Source organism: Pelobates fuscus, chromosome 5, assembly GCF_036172605.1.
Source record: "Pelobates fuscus isolate aPelFus1 chromosome 5, aPelFus1.pri, whole genome shotgun sequence".
In the NCBI taxonomy this organism is placed as follows: Eukaryota; Metazoa; Chordata; class Amphibia; order Anura; family Pelobatidae; genus Pelobates; species Pelobates fuscus.
The window spans coordinates 29,715,223-29,742,674 of record NC_086321.1 but is presented as its reverse complement, the minus strand read 5'-3'; the positions used below and the strand labels follow the sequence as shown (position 1 = coordinate 29,742,674).

The 27,452-nt window shown below is 40.3% G+C and overlaps 1 protein-coding gene across 1 annotated transcript in view; it reads right to left on the bottom strand.

The window, feature by feature from the left end:
* KIAA0825 (KIAA0825 ortholog) overlaps positions 1-27,452 on the bottom strand; it is a 391,566-nt gene that overhangs the window by 108,283 nt on the left and 255,831 nt on the right. The window lies entirely within an intron of this gene.

The window sequence follows — 27,452 nt, the reverse complement described above, 5'->3', positions numbered from 1 at the left end:
GATTGTCGGTCCCTCGTCCCTGCAGCAACCAGCATCCCAGGGAGCCGAAGGTGCCGTCCTTCCTCCCCAGCGGCAGTGTGTACCCCAGAGAGCAGAAGGTGTTGTCCTTCCTCTCCAGCAGCAGAGTGAGTTCCACGGGGAGGAGGCAACCGGTCTCCCTTCGCAGTGGCAACTTACCCCACAAAGGGGAGACCCTAATCCCCCAGAAGGTGCAGATGAGACCGTAGTCTATGCACCCGACATACAGGGATGCTGGACGGTCTATCCAGATCCCCAACTACCATCACAAGAACACCGGGCAGAAGAGGTAAGCGATGTCTCTCCTCCCCAACCAAGTTGCGTCCAAGCTACCCCAGCAGAAGCGCTGGCATCGGGGCAGAGCGCAGTTGGCCCCTGCCCCCCCAGTCTCCACAGCGTGTTGCCCAGCAGCACCAGAGGAACCACCAGGTGCAGTAAATGTGTGTTGTGGGTGGGCTACTCATGTACTTGTTCACTGTGGGTGGGTTTATCGACTAACTCAGGCACTGACCGAGAGGTCAGGTACCTGGTTAGTCTCCCCCCCCAAAGGGGAGATGTGTGACGAAATGCCTTTTGTCACTGGGTTTATTGGTGACAAGCTGCCGTTTACCCCTGGCTGTTGGAGGAGCCTGATTGCCAGTCTCTTACCTGTTGACTATGGTCCCTGGGAGATTTGGCCCTTCAGGTGCAACATTTGGGCATATTGGATTTGTATGGTGCTGCTGCTGGCCCTTTAAAAACCATCCGTGGACATATTATGACTTTTAGGAACAATGTCCCTTTAAGACTGTGTAGCAGATTGCATTCAGGCTGTCTTCAATATTATGTATGCTATTATGTGTTAGGTAAATTGTAAATGTGTAGGTTCTATGTGATAAATGTAACAGTATGTATTTTTACGTCTTTTATTGTCCTTTGTCTGCCATGTGGCTAATGGAGTTTTACCTCTGTCCTTGGAGATAATTGGATTACTTCCCAATTATCTCCAGGATAGAGACTCTGTGGAACTGTTTTGGGAAGAAAAGCCATGCTTCATTTGGTAACAAAGGACTTTCCCTTAACTTTTGAACCACTGGTCTGATTCGCACCATTTTTTAATATGTTGTTCCCCTGAATGGATTGATTGTGAATATGTATTTATAGAGATTGGATGTATGGTTTTAGAGTTGTGAAAGTTGGGTAAAAAGTATGTTTTAACTGTAGGTATAATTGAGTTTCCTCTCAGGATAAGGGGAGGGGATATGTGGGATGTAACTGTGATATGATTGGTTGTTTTATCCCTCCCTGTGGGCGGTCCTGTATTTGCAACAACTGTAATAAAAGCCAGACTGGGTGTGCTAGCACCTCAGATCATTTTGTACCTTCATGAAGCTTTGGCTCATGTTTGGGGGATTGGAGAACTACACTCTGGGGATTGCTATAATCACTATACTCGCCAGGGTATAATCGCTGAGCTCTGCTAAGAGCTTGTTCCTGTTCCAGCTCTCTGGATTTCGGAGAGGTCCACCTACTGGAAGCTGGACCCTGGTCTTGGGTCCAGAGTGGGTGGAGTCGGCGAGACCCCAACCAAGCTGCTGCGGTTCGTGGGGTCTGCAGTGGTTATGGTGTCAGGCAGAGTGCTTGGAGACCTCGGAAAGCACTAGGAGCATCCGTCAGCGGAGGGTACCCGGTCGGGGTGCCAGCGGTTCCGTTACAGTGACCAGTTCATAAATTGCAACGACTCAATGAACATAAAGCTATGTTTAAAGGAACACTATATGGCCAGGGACACAAACATGTATTCCTGGCCTTATAATGTTAAAATCACTATCTAGCCACCTGATCCCTACACTGACGACATTAGTTTCACCACTGATGTCACAAGAGGGGAGAGTATTTTGGGGCATTTTTTTGTGTGAGCCACTTGCAGTTTGCCCTATATCCATTTATATTTCCAGTAGTATAAAGGAAATAAAAACACAATCATGTTTAACTTTTCATACAAACCAGAAAACTGCATAATGTTTGGTTTTTCATCTGTTTTCTGAGATTTCTTAATTTAAAAAGGAGACCTCCGGGTCTCATACCGTACTTTACATCCTAAAAACTATGAGTCTCCAAACGTTTTACGTTATTAAGCTTTCTGATGACCATCACTTAGAGACCTCCGAGTTTCAATTCATGACATTTTGTACTGCTGTGTCGTTTCAAATGTCAAATAAAAAGATATTCACAAAAAAAAAAAAAGAAAAAACTAAAGTAGACAACAATCTTTCAATTAACCTGTAGCCAATGGCTTGCAATGTGCTCCAAGAAATGGGACTACATTCTGCAAATACATTAATCACTTTCCAGCCAATAAAGGTACATTATGCAAATGCTCAAACGAACTGCTAAACCACCATCCTCTAGTCAATGTACATGTACAGTCAAATAGACATAAGATAGTCAAGGAGTCTGAAGGAGGAGAGGAAGGAATATATATATATATATATATATATATATATATACACACACATATTTCCTGTCCTAATGTGTTTTATACCCCACCTCCTATAGACTGTAAGCTCATTTGAGCAGGGCCGGTGCAAGGATTTTTGCCGCCCTAGGTAAAAGTAAAGTTTGCCGCCCCCCTCCCTCCCTCGTGACATCACAATGCCCCACCCATATGACCTGCCAATGCCATGTTAACTAACGCTAGTGCTGCAGTGGTTCTGGGGACTATAGTGTTTCTTTAATGTGAGTTAAATTAGAGATTAGTGCCACGAATAATGTACTAGATTGCCTACTTACAACCAGATGAGGATGATGACGGGCTCTAGCTGCAGTCTGGCTCCACTGGTCTGGTGTAGAACAGGATCTCTGGAGGCTGTTTGTAACTGTGGTCACAAAATCAATGTTCTGGGAGAACGGGAAGCAGCTCCATTTTTTGGGGGCCCTTTACACAGCTCAAGGTCTGGGTCCCAGGGTCCACCTTCATGTTCCACCAATGAGTTTGTTCACAGGGGGTGGAGTGTATAGGGGATGTCCTGATTTGTGTGTAAGGAATGCATTGTGTGAATCTGTGTTTGTATGTGTAAGGGCTGCAAGGTGTGTTTCTGTGTATGTAAGGGATGAAGTGTGTGAGTCTGTAAGGGGTGCTTTGAGTGTGTGTAAGGGGTGCATTGAGTGTATGTAAGGAATGCATTGTGTGTTTCTCTGTGTGTAAGGGATGCATTGTGTGTGTAATGCATTGTGTGTTTTTCTGTGTGCAAGGGGTTCATTGTCTTTGTGTGTAAGGGGTGCATTGTGTGTGATTGTGTGTGTGTGTGATGGATGTCACTCTCTTCTCCCCCCCTCCCTTGTTACTCTCATTCCCCCTCCCTCCCCTGTCACTCCCCCTCCCTGTCAAAGTCTTCCCCCTCCCCCCTGTCAGTTTCTTTCTCCCCCCCTCCCCCCTGTCAGTTTCTTTCTCCCCCCCTCCCCCCTGTCAGTTTCTTTCTCCCCCCCTCCCCCCTGTCAGTTTCTTTCTCCCCCCCTCCCCCCTGTCAGTTTCTTTCTCCCCCCCTCCCCCCTGTCAGTTTCTTTCTCCCCCCCTCCCCCCTGTCAGTTTCTTTCTCCCCCCTCCCCCCTGTCAGTTTCTTTCTCCACCCCCTCCCCATGTCAGTTTCTTTCTTCCCCCTCCCTCCTGAGTGTTGCTTGTTTCTTTCTTCCCCCCCCCCTACCTATGTTGTAGCATGGCCGAGCTCTGTATGGTCCGGCCGGGTACAGGGAGCTTTTGTTTCCTGTACCCGGACGGACTAACAGGAAGTGCACACTCAGTGTTCACTTCCTTTTAGTCCGGCCGGGTACAGGAGACAGATGCTCCCTGTACCCGGCCGGACCATACAGGGCTCGGCCACGCTACAGTGAGGGAGTGACAGGAGGGAGCGCTGAGCGCTTACCTCCTGTCAGCCCCTCTCCTCTGGCTGCGCCCGGGCGGTGCGCCCTCATGGACGCACCAGCCCGGGCAAAGCTGCAGCCGCCTGAGGCTCTCTGCAGAGCGCTCGGGCGGCTGCAGCATGAGGGGGGCCGGCGCTCCTGGCGGCGCCCCTTCCCAAGGGGCGCCCTAGGTGGCTGCCTAGTCCGCCTAACAGGTAGCACCGGCTCTGGCAGGGTCCTATCGTTCCTATAAGTTTTCTTGTAATTGTCCTATTTATAGTTAAATCCCCCTCTTATAATATTGTAAAGCGCTTCAGAATCTGTTGGCGCTATATAAATGGTGATAATAATAATAACTCATATATACACACAAATATTAATACATGTTTTATAAATGGTTTTGCTGATGTCCTGACGTGTAGTTTAAGAATGTAAATGACGATATATTAAGTTTTCTGGCTTTATCTCGTACCTTTTGATATAGTTTTATTCCATTATACTAATTGACAGAACGCTATTATTATAGCACGTTATTTTCCTGTTGATATCTGGAGCAGCCATTAGATTTGCTCATGGTTTTACAATCCTTACATTTTTCTTGCAAGTGGGCTATTTTAGAAGTCACCTACTGGTTTTTACAGTGCAGCCATATGCTGGATAAAGATATTTAAGCTGTCAGGATAAACCGCTTCTGTTTTCATTTTGCATTTATTTCACTGCCAGACTCAGGGCATAAATTTTTCATTACCTGCAATGCTATGAATAAAAGATTAAAACGAGGAACTGAGAAGACATTCTAACACATGCAGTGTATGCAGGACATTGTGCAGACACACTATGCACAGCTACACCTTTCATTTTATTCTATTTTCTTACGTCAAGAATATTATTAACTTGGTTAATACATCATCAAGTCAATTTAAATATGCCCAGAGCTGTAGGTACATGCTTCGGTTCCAATTAACTATTAACCCTGTTCATTGCCAAACAGGACTATTCCTGTTGCAAATTGCATGCGTAATGCACCAGCCTTATAGGAATATATATGGATGGTGGTCGCTATAAATGGGGCTTACCATTTTGAACCAGTTTTCCTGGATCTATATTACTTCTATTGATGGGCAGTAGATAAAAACTGAAAAAGGCAAGTGTTCAAGTTATAAATCAATGCAGTTCTTTTTTTGTAATGCGTTTATGACAGATGACCCATAGCCCATCCATTAGTGTTGCAAGTGAGGGAGACAGACTTGAATCCAATGACCAGACTGTTCGTAAAAGTACTTGGGGGGAGGAGCTCTGGCATCAGAGAATAAGATTAAAATCGTGGAAATTGTGAGGATTTAAAAGATATGTTGTAAGAGACAGCTTCCGAATAGTATGCCTCTGCAATTAGCTGTAGTGGATATGATGTTTGGAGTGTCCCTTTAAAGGAATACAACCCCCTGTGTTTCCCATAAAAATAATAAAATCAAGGTTTTTACTTACCTTTTTCCAGCTCTGAGGCTCCCTTGAAACTGCTTACTTCTTCTCCTCCGGCGACGCCATGGCATCTGCTGCAATGGTCTAGTCCAATGCTTCTCGTATAGGAGCGTTGGGGATCTGATGCATATGCCTGATGAGCTTTCCCCCGTTGGAAAGATTTGAATCAACGCTTTCCTACGGGGGCTTCCTTGTTTGGTGACCACGTTTTACTTGGTCAGTGCAGTGGAAGCATTTTTAGTTGCTGTCAGTGTAACAGCCACTATAGGTGTGCAAACACATGGTAAACATCTTGAATTGACAAGATGATAAAGTGATCTGGATGACTTTATTGGTCCTTTAATATTACAAAATCAATCCATTTACCAAACAAAAAACAAAACAGGCTCCGTAATCAGATCAATATGGTATTACATCCAGATGCTGTTTTAGCCCTGATGACAGACAGATGATTTCAATGACTCTGTCACCATGTACTGATGCAAAATTGTAATTCTTTCTTACGTGTCAATGACCCATATGCATCTGGTGTGGATCACCTTTGGTAGTAGTTAAGGTCTGGTCTGCTTTAAAAGAATAAATATGTACCCAAAGAAATGCTTATAATATAGTTACGTAGCTAGCACTAATTTAGACTGCACCACAACCTGCATATTGCCGTCAAGCTAAGAGTTATTATTGGTAGTGGAATTTCAATTGTCTTAGGCATCTTTATATGTGATCCTCAAACTCATCAATTTGTGCGAAGTGCAAGCATATAATGGGGTAAATGACGGTTTGTTTCTTTTTTGTTTGTTTGATTCAAAATAGTGGCAGCGGTTTACAGGTTACATAAAGGTGCATATTCCAAAGATATAATGTCGATGTGCAGATATAAAATCACAGAAAAGTACATCGTTCAGACAATAATAAAACAGTGTTACATCAAAGAATATATTACAGACACATAAACCTGTCTTAATTATAAAGATCAAAACAAAATGTGACCACACAAACATTGCTATGCTATCAGATAAGGTGTTCCAATTAATGACAGAGAGGGTTCACTAATTTAGAATTATAAATTTGGGGTTAAAGATGCCAAAATGCAGTAAAACTCTAGCGATGAGGTGATTATATCTAACCAACATGTCCCCATCCATTGAACAGACACTAATAGTATCTAGTTGCATCTGATAGTTCATTACAAGTAACGTACACAAAAGACTGCTCATTACATTAAGTACAATGAGCATGAATTTTGAGTAAAGCCGTCTGGTTAACATTACTAAGCTGCTTACAGCTGTTCAAACTTTTGAGATGATATTTACTAAAGTATCAGTGGATTTTGCTATTATAGTAATGCTGTGTATACTCGTTATGACACTATACCATAACTTAACAATAGCTTATTTTTGTCCTTTTTTTTGTGTGCACACTGTCATATCTCAAATCAAGTGACAGAATTGGAACATGTTTTTGACACAGTTTCCACAGTCTAGTCTCAAAATAATACAAATTATTCATACCTCTGGCAATAGGTTGTGAATATGTTTTCATTGTTAAGTGTATATTTGAATTCACTAAATGTAGCAGTACTAGCCATATCACGAGCAATATGTACAACTCTAGCTATTACCAGTTTTTTTTCTGGATTAGTGCAGCTACAGCTCCACAGTCCAGGAAGAAAAGACTTTATTTGTCTTATACTTTTCTGTCAAAATCCTACTCTGTTCTACACGAATCCCACTTTACTGTGTGTAAAACCTACCCTGTCTTCCACGCTAACACTTTGCTTCCCAAATTAACAGCACATTTTAACAACTCACTTTTTTTAACCTTTAACAAAATTGCCGTCAACATTTTGCCGAACTTTCTTCACCATTAAATATAGACATAACAAACACATAATAGCACGAATCTCGAGATGCTGTTGTGTTGTATGTGTTTTCATATTGAAGTGTGTGCAACCAGAAATTGAAACGCTTATGAGAAAAAACAAAACGTATTCTTCCTGATCTCCTCACTTCCATCAAATTCCCAAACATATTTTAAAACTGCAATATATATACATAAAAATTGTATGAAAAAAATGCACATCATACCTAAAACACCATACTTTTTAAGTATTTTGATTTTGAAAAAGAATTTTCAGTTAGAAATGGTCAGAATAAATAAAATAAAAATAGAATGTGCTTCATAATTAACGCTCACTGGGTGTTTTAATACAAATAATGTTCTTAGTACACTTGGAAAGGAAGTTAGAAACTCACATACGAGGCTGATTTTTCTAATTAATCTGTGTTTCCTTATCTACCACCATAGTATGTGTAAAGCAAATGGTCTCTTACATGTGAAGAGGAGGTGATGGACTCTTGCTGTGGACTCTAGCTTTGGAGTGTTCCTGTAAAAGCCAAGGGTTAGCTATTTATTTTTGCAATACATATAATTTCTTTCTTTCTGATGTACTTGTCTGGTGCTTAAGCCATGTATCTTTATGAAACATGAATACGTACACCTTGCTTAAGACATCTTAATGAAGTTCTTGTAGAAACTGTTGCATTGCAGGGTTTAATCCACCTCTAGTGGCTGTCATACTGCATGCCTCTAGAGGCGGTTCCACTTCACAATCCGAGTAAAACCCAGTCATGTGACTAAGCATTGATTACAACGCTTTCCTATGGGGAAGCTTGGATGCACGCGCGGCACTCCCCACGCATTAGGTTTACAATGCCCTTCTATGAGGAGCTTTGGTTTGGACTATTGGACCACCTCCACGGGAGGTAGAGAGGTGAACAGTGCCGAGGAAACCTCAGCGACGGGAAAAAGGTAAGTCAATATTTTATTAAACAATTTTTATGGAGGGGAGGCAAGGGGTGGACCTATAAAAAAGCAGGGACAGGAGCACTATAGTGTTAACGCTACAGTGTTCCTTTAAATAATCTGGCAATGTTGCTTCCCATGGTCATATTTTATTGACCAGCATACACACTCACAAAAGCAATGCTTAGCACTCTGAAAATGTATTTATGGTCATCAGAATAAAATTTGTATTTAATTTACCATCTTCAGTTACTGAAATCAATATATAAAGTTACTGAAATTAGATATATAAATTCACAAATAAATTGCCAGAGTTGTGCTGCAATCTCTCTGTTATTTTAATATTTTTAATTTTTTTTAATTTGGGTTATTAAAGTCAAACTTTTCCCAATCCAGGTATAACTTTATGAGTGATGATACCTGCCTTCGGGGGGAATTTAACAATTGCTTCTGTGGTCCTCTGATTAGCTTAAGTTGCTTACAACTGGTTCGGAAGAATGAGAACGAGGGAAACTATGGAAACGAATACAGCAAAGCAATAACAGAAATCACGAGCTGAGCAACTCCTTCTCCATATGCCGTCCTGACAGCCTAGTTCTAACACTGAAAAATCCTTTAGTTATGCCAGAGGGTATATTTAACACTCACGGGGTTAAGGCAACTAGCAGTAGTGTAATCTCCTGGAGGATGCTGAAAAATAATATAAAAACTGGGAGCCACATGAATAAAATATGATATTAAAACTAACTTCTCTCGCTATCATTTTTGAACTAGCCCCAACGTTTTTTTTTTGTTTTTTTTCCTCTAACCCTTGCTTTATTTTAATGGCCTAAAGTGTATGATGAAGGCGTGAGTTCAGAGCGGAATAATATTTGAAGGTTACATGTATTCTTGAATGCCAAAAACTCAAAGATCTTCTATCTTTCATAATCCGCTATAATATGGTTACAAGTGCATTGAAATTCATCTTGTTAGAATGGTAGTAATATATCCCACCAGGACTACTGTTCCTAGTAGCAATTTAAAATAATTATTGTGAGACTTGATGCTAGACATCAGGTTTGTAACAGAATTACAATGAGGAAAGTGTATTAGAGACAAAACATTGCTGGAAGAAAACTTCATAATGGTGCAATTTGAAACCAAGCCTCAATTTTAGAGTAATAGATTCTCTTTATACTGGCACAAAAGGCATAAATGCACTTAGCAAATTTAAATCTATTATTCGCCATGCTTTGCGGAATGTGGTGCAAAAAAAGAAATGCAAAAAAGAAAGTGGCGTTACGTCTTTAAGCGTGTTTTTCATGTAAGCGGGGTTCTTCTGCGAACAGGATTCTATTCATATCACCTCATTATAGGGAGAGATAAACTACCCATAACTGCAGGGAATGCTACAGGTGAAACTGTATCTATGCAAGTACTACACATACTAATTAGGAGTATTAGGGGTTGCAGTCACATACAGCAAATTGCAAACCAGCAAAGGGAACATACGACAAGGACAGCGGCAATACACGTACTAGAATTTTAATTTAAATTTTTTTTATTAGTAGTTAATTGATTTCATGGTAAAACTACAAAAATAAATGTTATTGTAGGAAATAGAAAGTTTGCAAAATATCGAGGATGTAATCAGAATCAAAATGCACAGAAACAAACAATGCAAGTCACAATGGTGGTTGTAGATAAAGTACGTGTTAAAGGAACAGCGACACATAAAAATACTGTATACAATCTGACAAGGCTACTTGAAACCTTATTTTTGGTAATAAACATGGGGACACTGTCGCTATGTGAATGCAGGGTGGGTGCACTTAGGTCACAAGGCAGGTGCCCACCAGCTGGCACAGGCCTAGCTCAGACTGGGTGTAGTTAAACAGGACCATGACTTTGCTGGTGGGGATGCTGGTTTTTGCTGTAGCTGCCCACTGGTAATAGGTCAAAATGGTGGGCGGTGGTTTCAAAAAGTGGCATTGCCTCTCCAACATCTCCTGCCTCTTTCTAGACTCTGGATGCTTCCTCCCTGTATCTGGCATCCAATAAAGCACCTATTACACCGTGAACCTCGGAGAGATATTCAGAGAGATTTCTGTAAAGGTCAGTAACTATAGCTGTGTGACAGCTGGGCAACATAATACAACAGCACCTACCTTTAATTACAGTCACTCTGTCACCCCACCAAACCGTCTTTAACACATAACGTGTCCCATGCCAACAATTATCACCCTGTCACATACCTGCACCTCGCCTCTGTTACTTACACCCACCTTGTTATATACCCCCACCACCTGGTTTACGTATGTTATTTATTAGATATTATGTTTTATGACATTATTTTGTGGCGGAAAATATCCAATTGAGGTTTTCATTAGGGAAAAAAACAGGTTGGCTTTCAGAGCATGCAAGCAGTGTCCTATACCTGCTAAAAAAAAAGGCACAAAGGAAAACTTTAAAGGAAATGAAACCAATAGATTCTAATAACAATAGTTGACACAAATAGCAAACTGGATGCACTAAACAATTGTATTTACATTTCTGAGATCAGCAGCCAGTTAGCTGATGTAAATCCATATATGATAAATCAGATTATGGATACAGTATTGAGGCACGGGGGAAAGAGATAGATACGGATTTACATATACACCTTATCAAGGACAATCCCATCGCACGCCAGAGCACTGGATTGGCTATGATTAGGCCATCCGCAAGGAAAACTGTTGCAGAAGTGATTCCAGATTGTAAATTTGCTTGAGAAGGGCCGATTCATCTCTTAACATTTTGTATGTCAGCTATTTGTTATCAAGTATCCCCTTTTTTGATGATTAAAAAAGCACTACAGCATTTGTTGGCGCTATATAAATAATAATAATATATTAAGTATATTTTTCTACCCCTCACTCACAAAAATAAAATCCCGCAGCATTGTCAAAAGACTGTATCCTATTCAGAGAATATTACATATTTGCTTAAAGGGACAGTTTAGTACCCTTGAGGCAGATGATGTTGTTATGGTGCCAGAAGGCCCCCCAGGTGCACGCTTACCTTCGGGGGCAGAACCGTTCTCGAACGGTTTAACCCAGAAATTGCCTCCAGCGGAGTATCCCCAATGCGGCTTCTGAAATTTCAGTGACTCCCTATTCACAAACTGGCTTGCAAAGAAAGGTACCTGTTGCAAGCCATTTTTGTGAAAGGGGAGTCACTGATTGTCTCAGAGCGTCAATTGACTGCTCTCAACCAATCAGTGGCCCCTTTGCGCGGCACCACAACACGCTTCCTAAAACTGAAATTTCATAAGGGGGGAGCTGTGATTACTGCTGGAGGCAACTTTGAAAACGGTTTTACCCCTGAAGGTAACAGGGGGCCTCTGTGAAAGAATTTACTTTGATTCGAAGGTTCAAGTTTATAGGTGTCATATTAGATATCCTATATTAAAAGTGGCTAACTTAGACTCAGGAAATGCGTAATGCTTAAAATGACATTAATTTAGAATGATGTCTAGTTCCGGGAGCAGACAGCCCCCACCTGAGCTGTCTCTCCTAAATCAGTCTGTTCTTTCTCGGAACTTATCTGTTATATGTACATGGTGTTCATCCCTATGTCTTATCTGTACTGCTTTCACCCTTTCACTCGCTTCCTACTACTGTCCTATGAGTATTTGCACGTAAGCACTTACTTTTTAATGTAATATAAAACACATACTGATAAGTAAATGGCACAGGCTTATTTTGATTACCAACACATGTCTGGTGTCTCAATTCACGCTCCTCCAAGTGCACTTGAAATAACAATTTGGGCTCCCCTGAATAAAACAAAGATCACATTGGATCTATATTACCTCCTGGCACTAAAACAACTTCATCTACATGTATAATAATACACGTGAACTTACCACGCAATGCCTATGTACGTATAACTAAAGATGTGGTGTGAGAGCCATATTTTACATCATGAACTTTACTAGAATCATTAATAGTAAATTGAAATATTTCTCATGTAATTGATTTCAGAAAGAAAGTACAACCGATTTCAGAACATATAACCACAAAGATGGAACGAGTTGGTGTTTTAACTAAACGAGCTATCTCACATGGTACTTGGTAAATTACACTAGATGGAAAACATTGTTCTCTTACAGAAACACCGAATCTAAAAACGTGATTGAGAGTACTGAGCGTTGGAATCCAGTAGCACTTTTAGAAGATGACTTGCTACTTGCACAGTTGGCCAATCAGAGACACATGATATTGGTGTAGACACTAACTGCAGATACATGTCTCTGGAAAAGATTTAGGGAACATTTTGCCCTTCAGGTGACTTGGGCACGCTCATCTATAGAATAATTTACACAGCTTGCATTGTGAGCAATGATATCCAGCCTGGCAGTATTACAAAGTGCAGATTCCCTCACACATTCTCCTGATTAAACAAATTAACTGTGACGTTCACTGGAAATGTACACAACAGAATACGGGAAATGAACAGATACAATGGCCAAGCCTGTATTTAATTTTAATTAAATTTCATTCTGCAGCTCAATTAATCCACGTCTCCAAATGTCAGCAGGACTTAGGCAAATGGAATAGCATCTGCCGTACCGTACACTAACTCAGAAAGCTGACAGTATATTCAAAGTTTACAAGTGGCTCTGTAAATATTGGCTGTGTCTATTGAACATATAACATTCAGTGGTAATTTAACTACACAAACAACCCCCCAATAAATGGATATGCTTTCAATGCATGATAGCCTAGAACTATCGAAAAGTCACTAAAATAAAAAGTCGTTTATTTTACAGATAAAGTTTTATTTACGCTACACTTATTTTGTTGAAAACCGCATGGCATTTAAAAAAATCCATTGTACATAGGGAGAGTGTATCTATCAAAGTTGTATTACGCAGGGGAATATTTCAAATTTCCTCTGAAACAAGCACTTTTGGCCTATGATCACCATCCATTGTTGGATGGATCTGCCGAGCCCTGGATGAGGGTATGTAGGCCATGACTTTCCTGGTTACATAGGTGTCAACCATCCAAAATTTGCTTCTACATTCACACATTTTGGGGTTCTTTTCCAGCAGATTTAAGGCTCAGGAATCTATCCTGCATTTTGCCGGCAGATGTAAAAATGCATGAGGGGATTGGGCACTAAAACCATGCAAGGAGCACTTTAGCAGGCTCCATGGATGGTCTGCTGGATCAGGCAGGCTGTCAGTCAGCCTGGACACACACTTTAGGGGGGGACATTCCCCCTGTGGTGGGACCCTTTTAATACAGACCACCCACTTTGACCTCCAGCAAGTTGGCTGGGCTCCTGCTCTCCCCTGCCCACCTCCGTCCTAAGAGCTGGGCAGGAAAAGTGATTTTTAAACCCTCAGACAAGCAACCAGCAGGATTTATGAGACTGTGAAGAGTTATAAAACCAATGCTTTGCACTCCATCAACACTTCTTGAGGAAGAAAGTTGAAAAAGTATATGCAATTCTACCTTATTGTTCTTTTGCGGGAAATAATCACCTGCAAATAGTCACTCCAACGTGTTCAATGCTCCAGGACAAAGCAGAGAGACAGATGATAATGGCTTACACCATGTAGGCATGCCGTATTACTTGGCCACTATGCATGTGGTTGAAAGATAGATAAGTAGGCAGATAGATGCAGTTTCTGAAGCACACAGTAGGGAAAAGACTGAACAAGAGCAGGAACGGACTGACAGCAATCTGTGCCCCTGGGCAAACTTAGGCCTTGGGCTGCCCCAAATTCCAAAATATAAACATTCAAATAGACATGGTTTTATTCACTAAAGAGTTCATTGCAGTGCATTGAAAACAATCACACAATTTAGGTCAGCATTGCTGGTTTTGAAAAATAATCTCCATTATAGTTACTATTTTAGCTAGCTACAATAGATAGATATTTTAGCCTGAATATACTCCGTTTTAAAATTACTCTGTAGTGAATAAGCCCTACAGCTGGTCAGCAATAAATATTGGAATATTGACAAGTAATTGCCAATGTTAGTCCAAAATAGGCAAGCTAGAAATAAAGTGGTGTAGAATTTTCCAATTTGGTTAATTTGGTTTACAATGTTTGATCTGTGTGATCAGATTTCTACAATTCCATCTTCCGTAAATAAACTTGTATATTTGTATGTGTGTTTATGTATAGTGATGGTACGTGTCTTAATGGGTCACATGTTTGTGGATGCATGTTTTGTTTTGTTTTTTCCATCTTGTGTCAGTGAGAATGTATATCTTAATTTGTCGTGCCAGGATTTGCGTATTCATTCAAATAAGCAAATGTATTCATGTTTTGTTTATTGGTAAGTTTGTGAATGCATGTGTATTTGTGTATGTCATATTATCTTCACCATGTGTGTCTGAATGTATGGGTGTACAGTGTGATTGTTTGTGAAAGCAGGGTTGCATTTGTGTGTGCAGTGCCAGTGTGTGTATATGTAGTTAATGTATATTTAAGGCAGTGTGTGAATGCAGAGTTCTAAATCTTTACTGTTTAGATGTGTATATCTTTGTAGCAGTAATGTGTGAATGCAAGTGTGTATTTGTGTGCAGTGTGAATACAGCAGTGTGTGGATGTTGGCTATATTTTTTGCACAGTGTTAATGTATTTGCAACACAGGAAAGTCTTTGCAGATGTGTGTGATTTTAAATGTATATCTGTGTGGAATGGCAGACTTTCAGTGTTTTTGAATCTTTGTGTGTAATGTGTGCGTGAATGCATGCTAGTGTGTGTATGCAGGAGTGTATTTTACTGGAGGTCACTGTCATGGGCGTCCGCAGGAAATCTTCCAGGGGGTAGGGAGGCATAATGGTAATGACATCCATGCTCTGTTCCTTTTTGACAGTGTCATGCAGGGAAGGGGCATGGTCATTGTCACATAAAGCGCAGGCATGCAAAAGATTTGAGAAACCTGATGCAAAAGATGAATAAAAGAATCAAGTTGCCGTTGTCTGATTTGAGTGTTGCGATTTCTAGTCTGTTTTAATGTTAACACTATTCAATGCACCACATTAGTCATACACACATAATCAAGGCACTATAACTGAATTATAAAAATAAAAATGACTGCACACAAAATTATCGCCACAGCACTAGGTAGCAGCACAGCAGTTGCCACAGTACTTGGAGACACTCACAGCACTAGCTACAGCACCAGAATGTGCCCACGGTACCAGATTGAACCCACAACACTTCCCGCACCTTATAAATGCCAGTAATAATAATAATAAAGGTTCCTGGAGGGGGGCTCTATAACAGAGAATCTATTAGAAAAAAATTTATTTTCACCTGTGTGTCTCTTAACCCCCGTTTTGTTTCTTATCCCATCTTTTGAATGGGATAAGAAACCCCCCTTTAGTTTACTTTATCCTCCATTTTTTCCCTCTGTGTCTTACACCCCCCTTGTGTGTCACTTACTTCCCCCTTTGTGTGTTTTACTTTCCCTCAGCCCCTTTGTGTGTTTCTAATTTCCCCCAGCCCCATTGTGTGTCATTGTCCCCTTCCCAAGTCCAGCTGTGTGTCTCTTGATCGTCTTCCCAGCCCCTCTGTGTCACTGCCCCCTTTTCCAGCTCCTCTGTGTCCCCTTCCTCAGCCCCATCTGTGTCCCTGTCTCCATCCCCAGCTCCTCTGTGTGTAATTGACCTCTTGCACAGCCCCTCTGTGTGTCCCTGCCCCCATCCACAGCTCCTCTGTGTGTAATTGCCCTCTACTCCAGCTTCCTAGTTGCTCTGTCCGTCTGTCCCTGCTGTGTAATTTCAATTATTACGGGCACAAAAAGACCAATCTGAAATAACATCATATTTCCTATATGCAATTACATTTATATGGCTTGCTGAACGTGTTCTATGCACCCTTCTGGCATCCGAAGGGTTTAGCTTGGTTTCAAACTCTCCAGCCTCAGCATCCAGTTCCAATTGTTCTGTAAATGAAGTTACTGCTAGCCTTCTTTTGACCTTTTTGGGAGTGCCACATTAGTCACTTTTAATCTTCTGTTTACATTTGATCTGAGTAAAGATAATGGTCTGGTATTGATTGCTGCTGAGAATTCATTGCTATGTGTGCTGGATTCCAAGTCAGCCTTTTTCCAAGTTTTTACATCAGAATTGTCACATTGCTTCTTTGAAAGAATTGCTCAGTAGTAGATCTCACTACTAATACATAGACATTAGGTAAAAATAAAACATCACATCCTGCTTTATACAGGTGTAGAGGGTCCTTGATACATTCTATTCTATAACGTTCTAATAGTAGCCACTTAAATGGAATTTGATCAGTTCACCGCAGCCTGCAGGAGGAGTGGTAAAAGAAAACAAAGGGTTGAATCCAAAAATGCCACTAGAGGTCATGGGCAGTAAAATAAAATGGCTGTATGATATACTTGTAAGCATATGGAAAAAGAATTAACCATGGCCTATGGTTAATTCCCTATTAAGAAGAGCTGACTCCAACACTGAAAGCCAAACATTTCTTTTTGTTTTATAAGAAAGAACCTTTAAACCTCAAATGACTCAAAATAACCCTCTAGTGCAACGGATTATATAGGTTTTTACGGTTCTCAATTACAGAAGCACTAACTGTAGTTATACAAATATGTATTTCTAACTTTAAAGATACTACACTAAAAGGTCAAAGGAACACTTTAGTGACAGGAATACAAACACTCTAGTGACAGGAAAACACATTTTAGCTCACCGAGCTAAATGCATCAATGCATTTTTTCAGCACTCTAATGCAGTGCTGCACATTGTGGCGGCCACTAGAGGTGTTACTAAGCAGCAATGTAAACACTGCCATTTCTCTGAAAAGGCAGTGTTTACATTTAAAAGCCTGCAGGGACATGCTATACCCACCAGAACAACTACATTAAGCTGTAGTTGTTCTGGACTATATTGTCCCTTTAAGCATTTGTACTTACCTTTTAGCCCTCACTTCAGGACCACAATAAGAGGTATGAGTGGCAGCCATTAGAGGTGTTCTTAGAGCTTGATAAAATCAAAGGACTGCAATAAAAGTTTCTTTGAACCAAAAACACGACATTAAGCTGTAGCGGTTCTGGTGCTTACAGTGTCCCTTTAAGGTTCTTTTATGTGAAGAAATAAATCACGCTTTCTGCGTAATATTAGCAATCACAACCCTATGTAAGTTAACCCATATGATAAAATATCTAGCTGCTGTATGTCATAACAAATATACAAAACTCTGAGTGCTTCTGACAACATAAAAAATCTTGGTGATTGAGGTTAAATGGTTTCAGTGACTCATCAGATTCATACATCACAATTAGTCTTCATTCATACATCAAACTGTCTGTACATTATTTGCCGTACATCAGGCGGTCTGTAGTTCTTGACTGGATGTGCATAAACTTTGTATAAGGTCATTAAAGGCCACTAATAATGCAATCAGCAAGCAGGGTCTGGACTAATACAATGTGTGATAGTTTATTAGGGTTCTATTTCATTCATTTTGAGTGCTTTAATTCTGCCTATTGCTTAAATGGACCCCGGAATAATGGCCAACTCAAGTCCTCTACACCAGACATGACTATTTAACCCCTTGTATGCTGCTTTATATCCTGTTTTTAGCCAGAGGCGTAACTAGAAACCCCTGGGTCCCTGTGCAAAAACTGTCACGCCCCCCTCCCCCATCCCCCACATGTTTCATTCCCTCCCTCAGCTCCTCCATGTGTCCCATTTCCCCCAGTTCCTCCCTGTGTCCCACCCCCCCATGTGTCTCCTTTCCTCCCCCACCCCACCATTTGCATAATTTCCTCTCACCCCCATCCAGCCTTCATTAAATCCCTTCACCCCATCCACCCTCAACTCCCATCCAGTCCTCATTAACCCCCTCACCCCACATCCAGCTCTCACTCCATCTTTCACCCCCACCCAGCCCTAATTTATCTCCTGCACCCCCATCCAGCCCTCATTAACCCCCTTCACCCAAATCCAGGGTTTATAAACCTCCCTCACTCCCCATCCAGTCCAATTATCCCACTCACCCCACATCCAGCCCTCATTAACCCCTCTTCCCTCCATCCAGCCCTCATTAACCCACTTCACCCTCCATCCAGCCCTCACCCCCACTCACACCCCCACCCACACCCCCACCCAGCCCTTATTAACCCCTAACCCTCCATCCATCCCTCGTTAACCCCCTCACCCACCATCCAGCCATCATTAGCCCTGTGTCCCCACTCTTCCCCTGTACCTTATGATTGTGTAGCGCAACACACAGAGAGATTGCCGCAATACACACAGAAAGACCAGCAGGAGGGGAGCAGCACAGTATAGCGCTGCCCTCCCACCGGTCACCCAGCGACCATGGGGCCCAGGCCGGTGCAGCAGTACACCGGCCCTGTAGTTGTGGTGACCCACCGTCGCAGGTGCGGCCGGGCCCTCTGGACTGACGGGGCTAGTCGCAGCTGCGACCCCTTTGACCATGGTAGGTACGCCAATGCCTTTAGTATATATATATATATATACTAAATTGACAAGCCTCCCAAATGTCCCGCTTTCAGGTAGGCAGTCCCCATTCCAGGATTCTGTCCAATTGTCCTGATTTTGTTTCGTAGTGCACCAAAGACACCAGGAACCTGTCCTCGGGCAGCACAGAAGGAGTGTGTCAGTAGACACTCTTGTGCTGTGTAGAGGGCATTTGGACCATGCAGAGAGCATTTCAGGCAGCACTCTCTGCATGGACAGCTGCATGTGAGGCGGGCCTGTAGGCTCCCAGTCAGCCTGATGTGCGCTGACTCCACGCTGACATGCCGACCCATTTTTGGTGTAGTTTCAGTAAGGAAGCATATAGTCACATCTAAATGATAACATATGTGGCTTATACTCAAACACAAACTCATACTACTTTAACAATATATAAATATTCAATATTTTCCATGACAAATTTGGATGCCATGCTCGGAAGAGTCTGTTACTAATGCTTCAAAAGTAAATGCAAAATGAATTACCAAATAACTTAGCTCAGATGAAAAACCATGGTAACTGAGTATTTGACAATTCTCTGTGTTTTGGAACATGAAATGGTACTACTTGGAGGAGAAAGAATTTGCCGAGTCATCAGACCTGTAGAAGAGCCAAGTCCATTTATCCCACACCCAACTTGTATTAGGTTTTACGGCACCTAGTGAATACATATATAGAGAAGGATAGCCCTCTAAAAAAACTTTTGTTGGACATCTCCTCCCAACAAAAAGCATAAAACAGGACAAAGTACTTGGGGGTGTGTACCAATGTTTATTCTTATGAGTGGCATCCTTCAGCTCTACTGACCATTTATTATATATTGACAACGGTTTGCTAGATCCAAATGTTGACCAATTTTGGTGAGGAAATACAGGTCATTATTTACCAAGTGCCTAGTTCATGACCAAGGCCCAAGAGGGTGGGTCCATAGCTTGAAATCCAGACCATGTCCCATTGTGTTGTTCATTCCTTCTCATAAACCAGCCTAGCAGTGCCTGTCCCTAAAGACTAGTTGCCTAGCAGGAGGGGTTTCGGCAGTAAGCAGATCTTTTTCTCATTTCCAACAAGCTCAGAGAGTGTATGGTAGCAGGAGCACATACTGAATTATTGGACTGGTTGCCGGTTTAAATTGTGCACAATGTTTCCATAAAAGGGCCATACAACGATAAAGAAATATATGCAGTAAGGGTAAGTTAACATAGAGATATGGAAACCAGTTTGGTCTGGTATGAACGTTCTCTTCTGGAACAATAGAGGCGCAATCTGCACCAGCACAGTGAGAAAGATTGAGAGAGGAATGCACACACAAATAAAGACCTAAATTAATTTGATCTGAAGTCCAGCCACAAAGAGTAAAATGTTGTTAAGCCATAGCTAATGGGTAGCCATAGAAAGAAGGGTCAGAGGCTCACAGGCCAGTTCATGTTATATCAAAAGGGCCCTGTCCATGGGCAAGATGGTAGCTACGTTTCTTATTTAGAAATGTTACCAGTAGCTAATGTAGATTAATTAAGGTTACAGCATCCAGGTTACTTGTCTGGAAATGCTTGTTTCAAACAACTTTGTATATTTTTCTGTCCAATGAGTAGCATATACAAGTAAAAATATAGATATAGATATTTAATTTGGTATTTTTTCGCACTCTTGGGGGCGTAAATTTGTTCCCTGAACTCCCTTCTCATAATTTCCTGTTGTCATCTGCCTGTTATGTTAACAATCACAGCTTGTGTTGCATTGCTGTAGAAGGTCAAGCAGTATTGATGTGTTATTAGTAATTTAGCATTTAAAGATACAATGTAATAGTTCAAAACCAGATCAATGACATCAGAATACAGCAAAACATTGTAGCTAATACTACAGAAAGAAGAAACTGAAATATCCTAACGCGTCTTGAAGTTAATTAGTTTGAAGGTTGGAGAACTTAGAGAAGCTATTAGTTCTCAGAATATATTGGCCACAGTAAAGCTCGAACGTATTGCTCATTTACACCTTATTATATGCTTTCCTTCCTTTCCATATCTCTGTTCATCTGGTCTCCATTTCATCCTCTCGACATGCAGATTGGAGTTGACTCTCAATTACATAAAGTCTTTCTCAAAAGATGACAGTCCGAATACAATAGAGATAAAATATATCAGGGCTAAAATAGGTGCGTTCAGCCCCACTGGCGCTTCATCATGAAATGATCTAATTCACTGATGCCTCTGCCCGGTTTAACATATGTTCTGTTCACCGCTTGCGTCACTCTTCATTTAGAAATGCTTCTTTTTTTTCAGCCCTTCAAGTAATATACATTGCGTGGCTGAAGACAACCAGTGAAAGGCAAAAGAGTATTATCATATGATGACCTGTTCCACAGCGTTAAACCCCTGTCAAGATTTGATTTTAACACAGGACCCAGATGACAGCACATCAATCCCAGCATCATGTTGTGAATTAGACTATTTTAATTATTATTTGAGCGCAATATGCATGAAAATGCTGTGTCACCAACTAAAAGAGTTTCACTGAATAAAATCCAATTCTCATTTGGATGCTTAGAAATTGTTTTGTTTTTTTTACTTTTTTTCGCATCAGCTAAATACAATGTTATATCTTTCATCTCAAGGAAAAAAAATATTCCCCCCCCCCCCCCCCCATATTTATTTAAGTCTGATCGCTTTTCAACAGAAGATAAATACTTTGGGGTCCCATCCAATCAAAAAATACATAGATGTAAGAAGAACATTTTCACCTTCTCCTTTTCCAACCGGTTCTGTTGTGTAGGGGTGGTAGAGTGACAAATTTTGGTACATACTGTAACATCTCTGGAAATTACATGTTTCTATTTAAAAAAGTCACCTATAAATTGGGTTCACCTTTTCCATCATATTATGCTGTTATTTAAAGTGTGTATTTCGCAATTGACATTACAAACCTGTTAAGTCCTGGCGCTGTGATAGCACATTCTGCATAGGAAGAGACAAAACAGAGCCTATTACACTCTCTAGATGGACCAAAAAAAAAAAAAAGACAAGAATTTGCAGAGGGAAAAGTAGATTGGTGTTGAAATATAATAAAAACAGTCAACTTACTTTCTCTAATGAAGTTGTGATGTTTGATAGAAAGTGTGCTTTGGCCTTTTTTGTTGTTGCTATTTAATTTCACCTTGTGTGTTCGGTGTACACCTTTTTTTCCAACGGATTTGATCATTAAAACCCAAGAATTCTGTAGGGTGAAGTATTGTTTTCTTTTTTTTTTTTAGGTTGGAAATTGTTTTATTATATGGTATGAAATAGATAAACGGTATCTAGCTGCTTGGGTATATTTGGTTCCTTACTGATTTATTTTCTGAGTGTCAGCAAGCGTGCAAACATGCATCGCCATATTGGCACTAGAAGCACTGGTGAGCCTAAAACGGCAGATGAGGTCAGCATTTACTAAGAAGCCTCACATACAGTATGTTTTGTCCACACTAAATGTTTTTATGTCTATAACCAACCCCTTCCCTTCCTGTTTTTTTGTATTGGGCACCATCAGGGTTATTTGCTAAAATAAGAATTCAAAGTGAATTTCACATTTAAGAGTAAAATAGCTGAACTAGGAAAATTCTCTAATTTAGATTTATTTCCAGTGTCGCTGGTTAAAGTGAATTCACACTTTAAGTGGCCCTGCGTGACTTCGGTCAGAATACTTGTTCTTAATAGTAGGATGGCTACATATCTGGACCATAGTTGCCTTTAAAGGACAACTGGCATCTATTTTTTAATATTAAAATCCTTTCATCAAGATTTGAAAGGACGTGTATTTTTAAAAAATAAAGTATACGTAAAAAAATAAATAAAAGAGTAAAGCCTCTTCCCTTACTTTGGTAAATGACAGGATTTCTCTATGCATGCATTCCTAATGCTATCGATTTAATCTAACTAGTATCTCCCCTCCGCCATGTGAGGGATTGAAGGGTGAGATTTACTTACCATTCAGCCCTCGTCTTGCTGGTCTCCAGTCTTCTTTGGCTGAGATAATCAGTGCAGATGATCTCAGCCAATCCAATGCTTCCAATTGGGAGGAAAGCATTGGGAGACGTGTGTGCATGTGCAGCAAAATGCAGCTCTGCGCCAATCAGATGGTATCTATTAAAAGGATTTAATTGAAATAGTTGAGTTTTACTCAGCTATTTCGGCAAAAGTACCTGTAGCAGCTGTCAGAATGACTTGTAATGTTTTCAGCTGCAGGTTTAAAAGGACAGGGACATGGGACCCAGACCACTTAATTGAGATAAAATGGTCTGCGTGGCTATAGTGTCCATTCAATTATAGCTTATAACAAGTTACCGTAAATGTGTTTTACATAGTGTAAATTAAAAAGGGGGAAATGTTAACTGAACTAATGTTGAAAAATGCAAAGTTATGCACTTCGGCGTAAAGAATGCACAACCAATGTATACCCTTAATGGAAGCAAATTAGAGATAACACACGAAAAGGACTTGGGAATTGTTATAGACAACAAACTATGCAACAATGTGCAATGTCAATCAGCAGTGGCTAAGGCCAGTAAGATATTGTCATGCATGAAAAAGGGCATTCATTGTCGGGATGAGAATATCATTTTGCCTCTTTATAAATCACTGGTTAGACCACATCTAGAATATGCTGGGCAATTTTCGGCACCTGTTCTAAAGAAGGATATTATGGCACTAGAAAAAGTGCATAGGCAAGCTACAAAATTAATAAAAGAAATGGAACACATCAGCTATGTAGAAAGGTTAACAAATTAAAACCTCTTTAGTTTAGAAAAATGTCACCTCAGAGGGATATAATAACATTATACAAATATATCCGGGGCCACTACAAACCATTGTGTGGAAATCTATTCACAAACCAGACTTTACATAGGAAACGAGGTCATGCGTTTAGACTGGAAGAAAGAAGATTTCGTCTAAGGCAAAGGAAATGTTTTTTTTTTTACTGTAAGAACAATAAGGGTGTGGAATTCTCTGCCTGAAGAAGTGGTTTTATCAGAGTCCATACAGATGTTCAAACAGAAACTAGATGCATACATGCAAAAACAGAATATTCAAGAATATAATTTTTCAATGTAGGGTAATAGCTGCTTGATCCAAGGATAAATCTGACTGCCATTCTGGGGTCAATAAGGAAGTGCTTCAAACTGAGTTTTTTGCCTTCTTTTGGATTAACAGAAAAAAAACTAATGTGAGGAAGGCTGAACTTGATGGACGCAAGTCTCTTTTCAGCTATGTAACTTTATTAGTTATGTTTGCAAGACAGTGCAATGCTTGTATTAATCAGTATATGTACAATCCTTTAATTAGACTTGTAACTTATTATGCTAAATAAATACAATATTTATTCTTAGAATGTATATAGATTAAGGTCTTTTTGCTGGTATAATTGGATCATGTTTTATCTAAAACTGAGCTATTTGTTACTTTCAAAATTTTCGCATCTACGAGTTAAAAACATTTAAAGAGATCTTGTTACATTTTGAGGATGTCTTTAAAGGTTTGGGAAATTTAGTAATTAAAGGAACCTGTACATCATCAATGTATTTTAATGAGTATGATATGAAACCCGGGGTTCTGGACTCTTGAGGTTGCAGAAGTGTATAAGTGCTGCTTTCTGTGTTGCTGGGGTAACAGTCTGAGTACATTTAAGAGGTGTTGCTCAACCCTTTACCATCATGACCCAATTAGCAGGGATTCAGAATCCATAGAATGTTACTTTAATAAGAACACTTCACATTTAGAATTATATCTGCCCACAGGAAAATTTGTGTTGGTAGTTGTGTGAAAGGGCACTCACATCTAATCTTCGAAGGTACACAAGAAAGGACACCTGCCTGCAAATGCTCAAAGGCACAATAATAATGAAGACTCGGCAACACTGCTTCTTCAGTCTGTGAATTTTATTCCAACATCCGATAAAATGGACCTGCCCATGTTTTAGACATGTACAGAATCTTTGTTCGGTGATTGAAAAAGACACTACGAGCAGGTATTATGTTGCTAGAGTAGGACCTGCCAAGAATGGGGTACATTGGCGTTGTGGCAGGCTTATGCAGTGTATGAATATATACTGTAATTAAACCATCATTATTATTTTTCGCCTATGTTCGGTGTTTGAAAAAAAAAAAAGCAGATCTGCAAGGGGAAGCTCCAGTATCAATTGTCTCTCTCCATGTCCGCTCCCTGCTTCCCTCTAGTAACAGTTATTCTATTTCTATTTGTTTTTTAAGCAAATCCTTTGCCTACCTCCGTCCACCACCTCCCTAACCCAGATCAGAGCACAAGCATGCACTCTGCACTGGTCAAACTGGTCCAATCAAATGCGTCTCTTTCACCCCATTATAGAGTTGGTGTAATCTTAATGTATATAGAGTTATGACCTGCATTTTTCACAGAGGTTCAATGTTTAAATCCCATGTGTATGACACAAATTACAGGTTTGTATATTAGACAGGGAAAACTACAGCCAACAAAGTTACCTCCACTAACTTTCTCATTCCCTGGCATGATAACTCAGTAGTGTGTCTTCATCTTCTTCACCTTACTAATATAGATTGATCAAATTCCTCTTTAATTTCCTCACCACTACGTGCCCAAACTGTGATCCCCAAATAGCACTCCCTCTCTTATTGGTTGACTGACATGATGTTTGGAATTAAAAAAGAAACAATTAAATCAGAAGTAGTCTTTATTTGTGGTCTGATCTGATTAGTCACTGGATATCCACTATCAGTACAAAGTCTCTACAACGTCAAAGACTCTACAATATCCTATTGAATATCTACATTGGATGCTGACCCACTTTAACTCAGAGACTTTGTGCTGCTGTGTTAATATGACTGCTTGCTATCTCTTCTCTGAGTAGATTGTCCCACTTTAAAATGTGTACAATTAGATCAAGATATAGTGACTAAGTAGTCTATTCCAGTAAATCGAATCACTACCAGTTAAAGAACACTATGACATGAAGCATTATTCTGCGGAGCATACTCTAATAGTTGGATATATTACGCAAAGTCACTTTTTCTTTAGCTTGGTTGTGTGCCTCTATAATAATGTTCTTTAGGTACTTATATTGAAGGCTTGTTCCCCTTTATTTTTTGTATTTTTCCATGCCAGACCAAGACACACAACTGTTCTCACTTTCATGGGATTTCTGCTTATTTTTTGATTTACATTATTCTATATACTGGTGAGTTCACATTGTTTAAGGACAACGCACTGATAAAGGGCTTGTGCCCAAAACATTTGCGCTTGTGTCCGTCAATAAATGCTAGCAGCACTGTGGTGTGCACAAAATAGCTGATGTGCAGACCTAATTTATTTTTTTGTTGGATATATTTGTGTTTCATTGCTGGACCTACAGTGTGAGGGTCTTGCAACACAGGTCACAATTATTTATGTTCTATTTTTAAGGTACTGCAGTAATCTTAACCTCAATTTTCATTTTAGTTGGATATAGTAACTATTGTCATAAACGGAATGCACCTCATGCCAGGGACGTATTAGCCGCAAGGCAAACAAGGCATTTGCCTTGGGCGGCATTTTCCAGGGGGCGGCAAAAAAATCCGCCCCCAAATGCCCAGGAAAATGTCTTGTTAGCCTGGTGGCTAACTAAAAATCTGGTCGTTCGAGCGGGCGACGCTGGCGAGGGAGCACTGATTAGTGAGAGTAATGCTGGGACCAGAGAGCTCACTAATCAGTGCTCCCTCGCCAGCGCCGCCCAGCAGCCCCACTGGACCCCAGGGAAAAGGAGAACACCCCACCAGCATTCCCAAAGGTAAGGAGGCTGGGGGGATTGCATTTAAAAAAAGTGAGTGTGTTAATGTGAGTGAGTGTGTCTGTTAGTGTGTGTGTCTGTTAGTGAGTGAGTGTGTGTGTCTGTTAGTGTGTATGTGTCTGTTAGTGAGTGTGTGTATGTCAGAGAGTGTGTCTGTTAGGGAATGTGTTACTATATGTGTGTCTGTTAGTGAGAGTGTATGCGTGTCTGTTATTGAATGTGTGTGTCTGATAGTGACTGTATGTGTGTGTTAGTGAGTGTGTATGTTTGTTAGCTAGTGTATGCGTGTCTGTCAGTGAATGTGTGTGTATTTAGAAGGCGGGGCAGGGGGGGAGGGTAGGGTGGCCCGATGGGCCTGAGTTTTGTCATGCCTAGAGCAGCACAAAACCAGGATACACCACTGTCTCATGCCAATATAAAATATCAAAATGCCTAAAATTTGGGTAAACAGCATTTTATAACACTAATTGATCTTTAAAATTACTCTTTAGAAGATGAGTCAATAACTTTAACAGGAAAAGAGTAGAATTCTGACGTATATTAAACCCTGGGCTCTATCTCTACTACTGTAATAAAAATACTTCTTTGTGAAATATATAGATGTAGGTCAGCATAAAAACATTCTGAATCAATAGGATCACATTTGCATGTATATTCTATATTCAAATTGTATTACATGTTTTGCCTAAAGTATACAAAAATAACCATTAAACACCTGGAAGTTAAAATGTTGCTATAAGTTTGATTGAAATAGCATGTGATTTCAGTAAATATGCTGCAAACACAACAAATGACAATTTTCAGTTCTTTACAACCTATAAAGTGTTTTGAAATTTACTGTGCGTAATAATTTGGAACAGTGCATTGTAAGTTTTTTATGTTTAAAAAAAAATACTGTTATCATTAGGAGGTTTGTTCAATAAAATTTTAATTGTACTCTTAATAGTTGATAACATGAGAATTATGCTGACTGTTATTTACATCAATTA